Source organism: Solea senegalensis, linkage group LG12, assembly GCF_019176455.1.
Source record: "Solea senegalensis isolate Sse05_10M linkage group LG12, IFAPA_SoseM_1, whole genome shotgun sequence".
Lineage (NCBI taxonomy): Eukaryota > Metazoa > Chordata > Actinopteri > Pleuronectiformes > Soleidae > Solea > Solea senegalensis.
In genome coordinates, this window is record NC_058032.1 from 21776978 (window position 1) to 21789309 (window position 12332).

Sequence of the window (12332 nt, forward strand, 5' to 3'; positions counted from 1 at the left end):
AAAGTTATTTGAAATTGAGTTGAACATAAAATACATATGTATATGTACATATATATACATATATATGTACATATATATATATATATATATATATATATATACACAGAATAATATTTTACTGTCAGTTAATGCTTCAGCTCACAAAACCACACACACACGTTATTTAAATGTAAACATGGATGTTGTTTGTTTTCCTGCATTACAGTACGAGTGTATAGACCCAGAGGTCACGACCCTGTTTGACCAGTGAGTGGAATAGGAAAGACTAATTTAACTATATTGATCTTTGTGGATGTGGGACACACACACACACACACACAGGAAAACATGGATGTTTTTATGTCACGCCTGTTTATGTTTATGTCTGGCTCTGTGTGTGTGTATAGTATAATAGTATAGAAGCCACGCCCCCTTCACTGTCGACCCATTTGTTTTTCACCGGCTTGTTTACAAGCAAACAGACAGAGAACAGAACAGAAACACACAAAAATAAACTACACAATGGGATTGTTTTTTTTGACTGGATAGTGTTGGTGGTGTCATGTGAATATATACTCCCAAACTGTAGGGGGAGCTCCGTAGAGAAAAAAGGGCAGAAAGTTGACTAGATTTGGAAGAGTTCTGCTTCAACGTGGTTCGGTTTAGGCACAAAAAAACACCTGGTTGTTGCTGGTTATTAAGATCATGGAACTACGTCATCGAGTCAACATCCTCTCCTACACCTAACCCTAACCTGCAGTACCTTCATGGCCAACCAGGGGTCCCCAGCCCACGCTTTGGGAATGATAACCTTCTTAGAGAACAGTGTCACGTCCTCCATCTTTAAATAAGCAGACGTTTGCCGTGTTTGTTTTTGCTAGAATTCTAGTGTTTCTCAGTGAAGCGGTGAGATCTCGTGTCGCCCGGTGACACTCCCGCCGTTCGTAAAGTGACTGAAAACACAAAGAAACATCCAGGAAAAGTTTCACAACGAGTGAATTCTGATGCTCAAAAATTCCCGGTTGTTCAGCAGCTTGATGGGATAAACACCTCTGGTCTCCGCCCACTTCTGCTCCGCTGCTGCACGCGCACAAGCGCTCCCTCGGTCACGCCCAACACATGTCCGGAACCACGACACAAACTGTGGACGGTCATCGATCGTCTGCTTGTGTTTACGTGCTTGTTATTGCTCTTCTGTACATTTGTTCAAACTTGATTTTCCAACTTTGCTCCACTTTTCCCCCGTGTGTGCGTGTGTGTGTGTGTGTGTGTGTGTGGTAACAGCCCATCACTGAGTGCTAATAGAGTGTCTGTGTAGGAGATTGAAACATCAAACGACGCCTCGGTGCATCAGGGAGAGACAGACGGACAGAGAGTGCTCTGTTTACTGGACTGTACCAATGTGAGGAAGACAGCGACTCCCCGCAGCCCCATAGTGGCCACACTTGGGTACTGCAGGTGGACAGAGGGACGACAGTTCCACCGACTCCAATAAAAAACAGAGAGATTCGAGGTCAGATCTCGTCTTACCAACTCTCGCTGTTGGTCTGTTCAGCAACAAGCTCATCCGTCTCTGTCTGTGTGTGTGTGTGTGTGTCTGTAAACACACTCACACTCACACCACACAGACGGAGAACTCCAGCATCGTCTGCCTGCGATGAAATCCTACCAAGCATGGAAATGTTTGTCTTGTCTGGAATCTGCTCGAGTTACGTGGAAGAAGAAAAACACGGGATCGGAAGAACGCCGTCCAGAATATTCCTGGAATGATGTTTTCCACGGCGACCGTCTCCGTGCTGGACAACAAAACTGCACATTTACTCGCGGTTATTCACCGCTCGTGTTTCTGTGATGCGGGAAGAGTAAGTCACACGAGTCTGAAGTCATCAATGCAAGAATCAAGAAGAACAATATGGAAGATGAAGATGATTTCCCAGATATTCCACATTTAAATATGTTAAAAAAGTTTTTTTTAACCAGTAGAGTAGACGTCTTAAACTTGTGGGCCGCGGGTCACATACAGCCCTCCACACCACTAAACGTCAAGTTATAAGGTACGGAAGACGATTGGTGCCACATATGACCAAAATGTATTCAAATATTTAAAAAAAAGCCAGAACTCTGAGGGGGAAAAAAAGTCTGAATTTTGATGGACAAAAAGTCGGACTTCTGAGGATAAAAGTCTGAACTCTGAAGAAAAAAAGTCTGAGTTCTGATGGAAAAAAGTCTGAATTCTGAGGATAAATGTCTGAAATTCTGATGGACAAAAAGTTTGAATTCTGATGGACAAAAAGTCTGAAATTCTGAGGATAAAAGTCTAAATTATGATGGAAAAAAGTTTCAATTCTGAGCATAAAAGTCTGAAATTATGAGCATAAAAGTCTGGAATTCTGAGGATAAAAGTCTGAATTCTGAAAAAGATTTAAAAGTCTGAATTCTGAGCATAAAAGTCTGGAATTCTAAAAGTCTGAATTCTGAGGGAAAAAAGTCTGGAATTCTGAGGATAAAAGTCATTCTAAAAGAATTCTAAGAGGAATTCTCTGAAAAGGATAAAAGTCTCCCTCTGAATTTTAAAAGTCTGGAATTCTATAAAGTCTGAATTCTGAATAAAAGTCTGTAAAAGGTCTAAAAGTCTGAATTCTGAGGAAAAAAAGTCTGAATTCTGAGGATAAAAAGTCTGGAATTCTGTGGATAAAAGTCTGAATTCTGAGGAAAAGTCTGAATTCTGAAGGAAAAAAGTCTGAATTCTGAGGGAAAAAGTGAATTCTGAGGATAAAAGTCTGAGTTCTGGTGGAAAAAAAGTCTGAGGATAAAAGTCTGAGTTCTGATGGAAAAAAAGTCTGAATTCTGATGGAAAAAAAATCTGAATTCTGAGAAACCTCTAAACGTATCACCATCACAATTCAATAAAGTTTAATATTACTGAAGAACTTGTAACACCATAAACGTCCCCACTGTGGAACAAATAAGGGACTGTCTTATCTAAAAATGACTCTTAATGGTGTAGTACATATGACAAACCCTCACACTCCCTGTGATAAACATGCAGCTCTGACTCTGCAGGTTGATTTACTGGTTATAATAATAACTGCTGGGCCATAACACGGTATGTTCCCCCTCGCCCGCTCGCCTCCAGCCTGTTTGTGCTGTTTGCCTGACACTTAATCACCTGGTGGAGAAGCGCGTAAAAAAAAAAAGAAAAAGAAAAGAAAGGAAAATTACCAACAGAACAATAGGTCAGAGTCAGGTGAGACGCACAGCTAATGCTGCAGAAACAAGCGTCCCCACTGTCTCCAGGTGCCGTTTCTGTTTAGTCCAAAAAAACACAAAGACGCAAACAGAAGCAGTTTAAAACACAAATGGGACAGAGACGGTGATGTCTTACAGACAGTGGACAGCAGGTGGAGCTGAAGATGATGGGATTTTTGTTGGGAGTGACCAGGACAGACTTTGAGTGACACTTCTGCTCCGGGAAATGTTGCCAGACTCCAATCTGAGCACTTTTTTTGGGGGGGTATAACTCAGAATGGAGTACATATTTTTTTACAACAGCACCATAAACAACCATCCGTCCATCGTCTACCACTTCATCCTCACTGACGTAAAAACTCGGATTCTGAGGACCACTAAAAGACAGTAGGGGGCAGTGGAGACACGACGAGACATTATTTTCTCACTCTCACTCATCTCTTACCGCTTTATCGTCCACATGAGGGTCGGGGACGCCCAGATCTGGACAGATATGGTCACAGGAGACACAATTCATTGAATTAAAATTAGTTTGAGGGCCAGAGATGATATTTTCAGCGAGAAGACACGGCGTCCGTAACCTCACTTGATGTTTATGAGCGCCACTGTGAAATAACCTAGATTAGACACCAACGATGCAAAGTTCATGCGGCGGGGCTGAGGTTGCAGCACGTTGTCAGGCTGTAAATCACATGATAGTTTCTCCATAATGAGAAAACTCGCAGATAAAAAGCTATAGAAGCTATTTTTAAAGGATGAAATAAGTGAAACGAGGTTCTCTGGTTTGAACTACAAACACCACCTGGTGGAAGGAGTGCATAAACAAACCCCGCGCTGCTTTGACCGGAGGACATTTCCCTCTAAATCTGATTGAAGCTTACATGTCAACAGACTTTCACTCTGTCGCTAAACAACAACGGTGTTTGCAGTGTAAACACACGACTGACAACGAAACAGAGCTGAGGCCGAGCTAATGCTCGTCCATGGGAGACGGCAGCGAAATGCTGACTCGCAGAGTTTTGATATTATATGAGAACACGTCACATGACACGTAACATAAGCCTCGTTTCTGAAAAGAAAAATGCAATAGAAGAAGAATCACGGAGTAATCTTACGAATGACAAAATGGCTGCTACTTTTAACCGCTAATAGCACCTTTTGCTGCATTTGTCTCACTGTAAATCAGTCGCACACGTAGTAATGTTTAATTTTTAACCGTACACCTGTTGCTACACTGTTTGTGTACGAAAAATACCACGTAGAGCACTGTTGTCGTATCGCTAACAGTGGCTAACAATGGCTAACAATGGCTAGCCTGAGATTAGTTTTGAAAAATATGAGCATGTAATGAAAGTGTGTATCTGTGTATCTGCTTAAATACGTTTGTATGTGTCTGGGATTTGAATATCCACTGTACTCACTGTATGTGTGTGTGTGTGTGTGGTCTGGCCAGCAGCCAGTGGAAGCATGTGTCACACACTCGTTCCAAAAAGTCCACAGTGAGGGACGCTGGGATTAAAGTCTCCCTCCGACAGGAGTTCACGTGTCCGTCACCATCGCTGCAGCCAATAAATAAATAAGTGTATAATTATTATTTTACAATGTTTACACATGTAAATATCAAGCTCACGCTGTAATACAGTGTAATCTGGAGGATAATAAATCAAGGATTATTTTACCCAAAAAATGACTCTAAATGCTGTAGTACATACTCCAGGCCTGTATGTGGTGCTGTCACGCTGCTACAGATATACAAAATCATTAAGAAGTTGTGGAACGAGTACCTAAAGCATCAGTAAAACAAGTATATATATATTATTTCTGCAGCGTTTGACACAGTTAACCACCAGATCCTGACTTCCTCCCTTCAAGAACTAGGTGTCTCAGGCTCTGCACTTACCCTTCTCTCGTCCTATCTTCAAAACCGAACATACAGAGTAACCTGGAGAGGATCCGTGTCGGAACCCTGTCCTCTAGCTACTGGGGTCCCTCAGGGTTCTGTCTTGGGCCCTCTCCTCTTCTCTCTATACACCAACTCTCTTGGTTCGGTTATTCGCGCTCATGGTTTTTCCTATCACAGCTACGCCGATGACACCCAACTCATTCTCTCTTTTCCCAGCTCCGACACACAGGTAGTAGAACGGATCACCGCTTGTCTGACTGACATCTCTCAGTGGATGTCTGACCATCACCTGAAACTCAATCTCGACAAGACTGAATTTCTTTTTCTCCCAGGAAAGGGCTCTCCCACCACAGATCTAACCATCACCCTCGACAACTCTGTGGTAACTCCTTCTCACACCGCAAGGAACCTGGGTGTGACACTTGACGACCATCTCTCCCTCACTGCCAACATTACTGCAACAGCTAGATCTTGCAGATACATGTTGCACAACATCCGAAGGATTCGGCCTCTTCTAACCCAGAAGGCGGCACAGGTTCTGGTCCAGGCTCTTGTCATCTCACGCTTGGATTACTGCTAACTCCCTAACTCCCTCCTGGCTGGTCTTCCTGCATGCGCCATACGACCTCTGCAACTCATCCAGAATGCAGCAGCTCGACTGGTCTTCAACTTACCAAAATTCTCCCACACTACACCGCTCCTCCGCTCCCTTCACTGGCTTCCTGTAGCTGCTCGCATCCGCTTCAAGACTCTAGTGCTTGCGTTCCATGCTACAAACGGATCCGGTCCAGCCTACATCCAGGACATGATCAAAACCTACAGCCCAGCCCGCCCACTCCGCTCTGCATCGACAAACCGGCTCGCTGCCCCCTCACTGAGAGGATCGCAGAGGCACTCGCAGAACTCGAGACTGTTCACTGTCCTCGCTCCCAAATGGTGGAACGATCTCCCCATCGACATCCGGACAGCTGAAAGCCTCCACATCTTCCGACGCCGACTAAAAACACACTTATTCCGACTCTACCTCGACTAAGACGACAAAACAAAAAAAAAAACAAACAAACTTGTACATCGCTCTTATGACTAGCACTCCATAGTTTGTTCTACTTGAAGCTCTTACTTACTTTTAGCTCTTATTTGTACCCAAATGTTTAAATGCACTTTTGTAAGTCGCTTTGGATAAAAGCGTCTGCTAAATGACATGTAATGTAATTATAAAAATAAGAAAACGATCATGACAAAGATAGTGACAGCAAATTAAGAGAGATGTAGCATTTTCTTTTTAAGCAGCATCGGTTGTTTACACAAAAACAAAAGGCTAGCATCAGTTAAATTCAGGCCTTAAGTGTTTCTGCTGAGTCACTCTCTGTCTGGGATGACGTGGCAGTTATATGTGACGCCTCCAGGTGTTAACGAGCAGAATATGCTAACTCACCGTGTTTGGCATCAGTCTGCTAACGTCCTGTAAACAAGTTTAACAAGTTTAACGAGTTTGACGGAGTAAAAAAAAACCCATTAGAGTCGACTGTTTGTTTGTTAGCTTAAACGCACATGACCTTAAAGAAAGCTGCCAGTGGGGAAAACCAGGTCTAGCTATTTAACAAACTGCTCTTTTAAAGTCTACAGCGTATTTTAACAATATTGTTGTGTGGGCAACATTTTTCCAACAGGAAACTCCAGTTTGTAAACTGCACCAAATCCCATAGAGAAAATCAACGTTTTTAGCCCACGGAGACCCAGGAGCTGCTGGTCTACTGCTGCCTTGTGTGGTCAGTTTGTGTCACTGAGGTAAATCCAAAAAAAGGATTTTAATAGCCGAAGTCACAACATGACATATTAGAATTTCTCTGACGGAGGCAGCAGTGGATCAGCAGCTCCTGTGTCTCTGTGGGTTAAAAACGTTGATTTTCTCTATGGGATTTGGTGTGGGAGAGGGAACGGTTTACGAAACAGCGCAAATGTAAAAACAGTGGAGTTTGTTCTAGGCTTTGGTGCAAAAACAAGAGAGTATATGAGCGTAAAACCAAAAAACATAAGAAATAAAGAGACTATTTACAAAAGAGAAATAGGAAATATTAATAAAAACAAAAATCTGTGCAGCACGGAAGAGACTCTTTCACTCTGAGGCAGTGAAAAACAATACTTCACAGTAATTTTACACACTGGGAAGTTTCTCATCGTTCAGAAGTGTTTTTTTCTGCTCGTAAAGAACCTTCAACTGTTTGACGACAAAAATAAAGCGTGATTATTATTCAGTGTAGTACAACAGCACACTGGGCAGTCATAACAACAGCGCTTACGTGAGCCGTTCAAGGGCATCTCAGTGATATAGAGACGACCTTCAACTCCTAAAACTCCCGTTTACTGATAAACACAGAGCGACGTGTCCGGGACTCTTCTGTGAGCAGGTCTGTGCAGCATCATCGGGGGAGTTTGTGACTCCGCTGAGGGCGTGGAGGCAAAAATAAGCAGCGCACAAGGTGGGAGGAGGCTGCGGGCGCTAAGCAGCAGAAGCAGCAGCAGCAGCAGCAGCAGCAGCAGCAGCAGATCCCGAAAATAGCACAAACGGAGCTTTTTTTTAACAGTTTACTTGACCCTGAGCTTCCTAATCAGCGTCGGTCTCTCAGCACGTGTGATATTTCCTCTTTCTTCATGGCAGCAGCGCCCTCTTGTGGACGTGAGCTTCAGCCGCGCTTCGACTTTGTCGGCTTTTACAGTCCTTAAATATCATTTAAGTTATTTAATGATTCAAAATGTACTTAAGTTTAAGACGTAAAAGTAAAAATATAAAAAAAAAGCAAGGAGTTAGGATTGTGCCATGCTGGCTCAGTGGTAGGGCAAGTTGTCTTACAACTGGGAGGTTGTGGGTTCAATTCCTGGCTCTGCTCATCTATGTGTCCCTGAGCAAAGACACTTAACCTCATGTTGCAGCGTGTGAATGGGTGAAAACTGAAGTGTAAGCAGTTCATCAAGACTAGAAACGCTCTATATAAATACAGACCATAATACCAACTCTTCTTCTGATTTCTTTTGGTATTAAATGTAGTGAGCGGTGTAGTGGTCACGTGGTGCTGCAGCGCCACCTGGAGTCAAGGAAGTCCAGCATATACCACTTTCCTGTCGCTATGAAAAGGTTTACAACGTTTAAAATGACAGTTGACGATTAAAGGACAATTTTAAGGTGGATTCTATGCTTATCATGTTTTTCTTTAGCCGAGGTTAAGGGTTTTTTTATGATCCCGCCTTCTTCTCCTCCTCCATCGCTCCTCTTCATTGTCTAAGACAGATAGCCACTTAAATCTTTTTTATTTATTTCATCTGGAGGTGAGTCGAGCAGAACAAGGTCACGGCGAGGATTTAACTCTTTCTAGGAAAGGCAGACGGAGGTCGTGACCTGCAGTTATTGCCTCGCCAGCTCCGTTCACGGCCTCACTATCAGACGTCACGTCACGCTAGACACAATAAACCGGTTTGAAGCCGTTTTCCTGTGGAAAAACAAACAAAGCAGTCGTTGAATGATCCTTTATTTCAAACGACATTACATTTGTCTTTCCTCTCTAGTTTTTTTGCACATTTCTAAGCAACGTAAACGTCAAACTCACTCTCGCTGTAGATTGCGCAGCGAAACTGTTTCACGAACAAAGTTCATTTAACACAAAATCCTGTTTGGACCCAAATATAATTCAGTTTCAGCAACATTTTAAATGTGTGTGAAGTTTAAACATGAATGAAGACGTCATATGACTCTGTGTGTGTGTGTGTGTGTGTGTGTGTGCAGGGACACAGATGGCCCTCTCTCACCCTGAGGCTGCCACACACACACACACAAACACACACACACATTGGTTTCCATGTCTTCAGAGGACATTACACTTAGACTTAAATTCATTTCCCAGAGATTTATAATCTAACCTTAACCAGAACTACTACTGTGCCTAATCCTAATCTTAATCCTGACCCTAACCTTAACCTAACATCTGACCTCAAATCCCCGTGATGTGACCGTGTAACAGTCAGCCTCATCACTAACCTTAACCAGTTCCTCAGAAATGAGGTTCTGCCTCATTAGGACCAGGTTTTGGTCTCTGTGAGGACTACTGGTCCTGACAGGGTCAGTGTTTATGACAAATGTCCTAAAGGGGTGACACATACAAGAACACACACACACACACACAATTGAGGATTAAGAAAAAATAAAATAAAATAAAATAAAAAGTCAGGGTGCAGTTCTCCTGTTGTCCTCCAGGTGGCCACGTGAGCTGTCAGTCTATTTTTAGCTGAACTTCAGCTGGAGGACAAGGTATTTATAGACACACACACACACACACACACACTGTGATTCCAAGACTAATTTCTAAACACAACACAACACAACGACACACACACACACACACACACACACACAGTCAGAGGCTTTCAGATGGAGTTTTAATATATCGAGCTGCTGCTGACGAAAAAAGATTTTGCTGACGTGAGCAACACACACTCTCACACACACACAGACACACAAGGTTAATCCTACACTTAAATAGACGTGTGTGTGTTGAGTAAAAATAGAACATGGAAACATCTACAAATATATATTAATAAAATATTCACACACACAGACTAAGTGCCTCTGTAAAAAGCTTGTGCACCACTTCACAGTCCAGTGGCCACTGAAGCTGCTTAATGTTGCCTGTGGAGAGAACACACACACACACGCACACACACACAGTGCACACACACATGTGCTCCAATGCAGCAGCAGCACAAACATCAAGGTTAAAGCCAATAAATAAATCCATGCTCTATAAAGACGACCACAGCAGGTGCCACGTGTACCTAATAAAGTGGCAGGTAAGTGTATTCAAGTCGTCATAGATCAGATATTTAGAAATTAGAAAAGAAACAATGGCTCAAACGGAGATGCAGCTGGACACGGCTCACTCACTCCCCTGCACCAAACCCCATAGAGAAAATCTGTGATTTTAGCTCGCGGGGACACAGGAGCTGTTGGTCTTCTGCTGCCTCGTGTGGTCACTTTGCGTCATTAAGGAACACCTAAACGAAGGATTTCAAACATGGAAGTCACAAAATAAGACATTTGAACTCACTGATGGAGGCAGCAGTGGATCAATAACTGCTGTGTGCGGTGATGTTAAAATCACTGATTTTCTCTATGGGGTTTGGTGCAGGGGGCGTGAGCAGAGCTAACACAGTAAATACACTAGTGTTGATTTTGTCATGCGAGTCACTCGTACTTTCCGCAAGTGCACGCGCGCGTTCATCAACAGCGCGAGTTTTAAAAATAAACATAAACGATGCTAACGACAGACCAACAGCACATCACGGCGCCGGCGAGTGGCTGTTTGTCGTGCGGTAAACACATCTGTCAGCCAGAGGAACACGTTAACGAGGGGTTTGGGACAGACGCAAACACAACTCTGCGTGTGTGCGTGCGTGTGTGTGTGTGTGTGTGGAGAGTATAAAAACACTGTGACAGCATTTTCATTTGTGTGGAAACGCTGCTTTACATTCACACAGCAGGTGAAGGCAGCGCTGAATCACAAGCACAGCGCAGCATATAAATGTCTGTGTGGGTTCTTGTTGTTTTTTTTACCTCTTGAGGACATTTTTCTGGCATCAACACTGAACTCGTCACGGCCTGCAGTCCTCATGGAGACCAAACACCTGGTCCTAATGAGGCAGAACCTTGAGATTAGGACTACGATTTGAGATTATTAGTACAAGTACTATGAAGTTCATTTGGTGGCGGCCATCTTGGAGCGCTAACTCGTGGAAGTTCCGACGGAAAATGGAACGTACACGAGACTTAGAAATTTCAAGACAAAAAGACTTAACACAGGTTTTGTGTTTAAGTTTTATCTGAGTTTAAGGTCAACGAGTTCAACACCAGAACTTTTATCGACACTTCAAGACCTCGCGTTGCTCAGCGGCGGCGGCAGCGTTAAATAACATAAAGTTGAACAAAATCACACAGTTACAAAACAATAAGTTATCATTCGACACTTTGTGCAACAACATCAGCAGGTTAAACTTAGTTTTTTCCACTTCAAACTGAAAAAAACGGAATAATATTTAAAATGTACAGGATTTGATTCAACTGTGAGTTCAGACAAATGCTAATACTGACAGAGGTACACACACACATACACAGGCTCACTCAGACACAAAGTCTCCTGCTCCCTCTAGTGGACACATGTGAGCACTTCATATATAAAGTCAATGGTTCGCCCTCCTTTTCAGGAAACATGGCGTACGATTTGTTCGGTTCTGGATCAAACACACAAGTTCTACACGTTCTCAAACTCGTCAGACACAAGATTAAAAGTAATATTTGAGTATTACTTATGACGTGCAGAAAGTTTTGGCTTCAGGTTTTCCGTGAGTGAATAATAAGTAAATACTTGTGAGTATGAATCAGCGACAGCAGCTTTAGAATCTTCATTCACTGACAGGAGGGAGAGAAAAGTGGCGTTTGAAAAGGTGAAAGCTGGTAAAATGTTCCATTTATCAAACCTCGAGGACGTTTGGTATTTAAGTATCATCACACACACACACACACACACACACACACACACACACACACACACAGTGTCCTCCCCTGCTGCTTTGACATTCAGACGGATGCTAACGCTCAGCTCCAGCTTCCTCACTTTGCTTCACATCCACAGCAGCTAATGCTGACGCAGCGAGAACCAACAGGGTCTAAACTCAAACGCGGAACACAAAAAAAAGTGGGATCATAGTAAAAAATGAGTGTGAAATCAAAGATTCTCCCGTTTTTAATACGATTTAAAAAGCCATCCTTGCCTTTTGTCGTCTACATTTATCACAGAGGTGATTATTTCCACGTTACGTGTCTGTGAAGAGTCGCTACGCGGTTCTGTGTGGGCTAACATGGCTGCGGTTCCAGGGTTACCATCTTCCTCAAGACAGCGCCACCATCTGGGATGGACGTGTGTGTGGAAGGACTTGGGTGCAAAGCCCTGTCAAGTTTGACAACAATTTTGGGATTAGCTATAGTTAGCTAGCTAAGATTTTGGAGATCCAACTGAGTGTTCGGTTTTGACTGAAACACTACCCGACTATCTGTCTTTTTTTTTGTCCAATTCATTAAGTCGTCCACACACATTCCTGTCCTGCTGGCGTCAATAATAATCGGAATGTTGCGTAGTGCCTAAAAGGGCTAGATTAG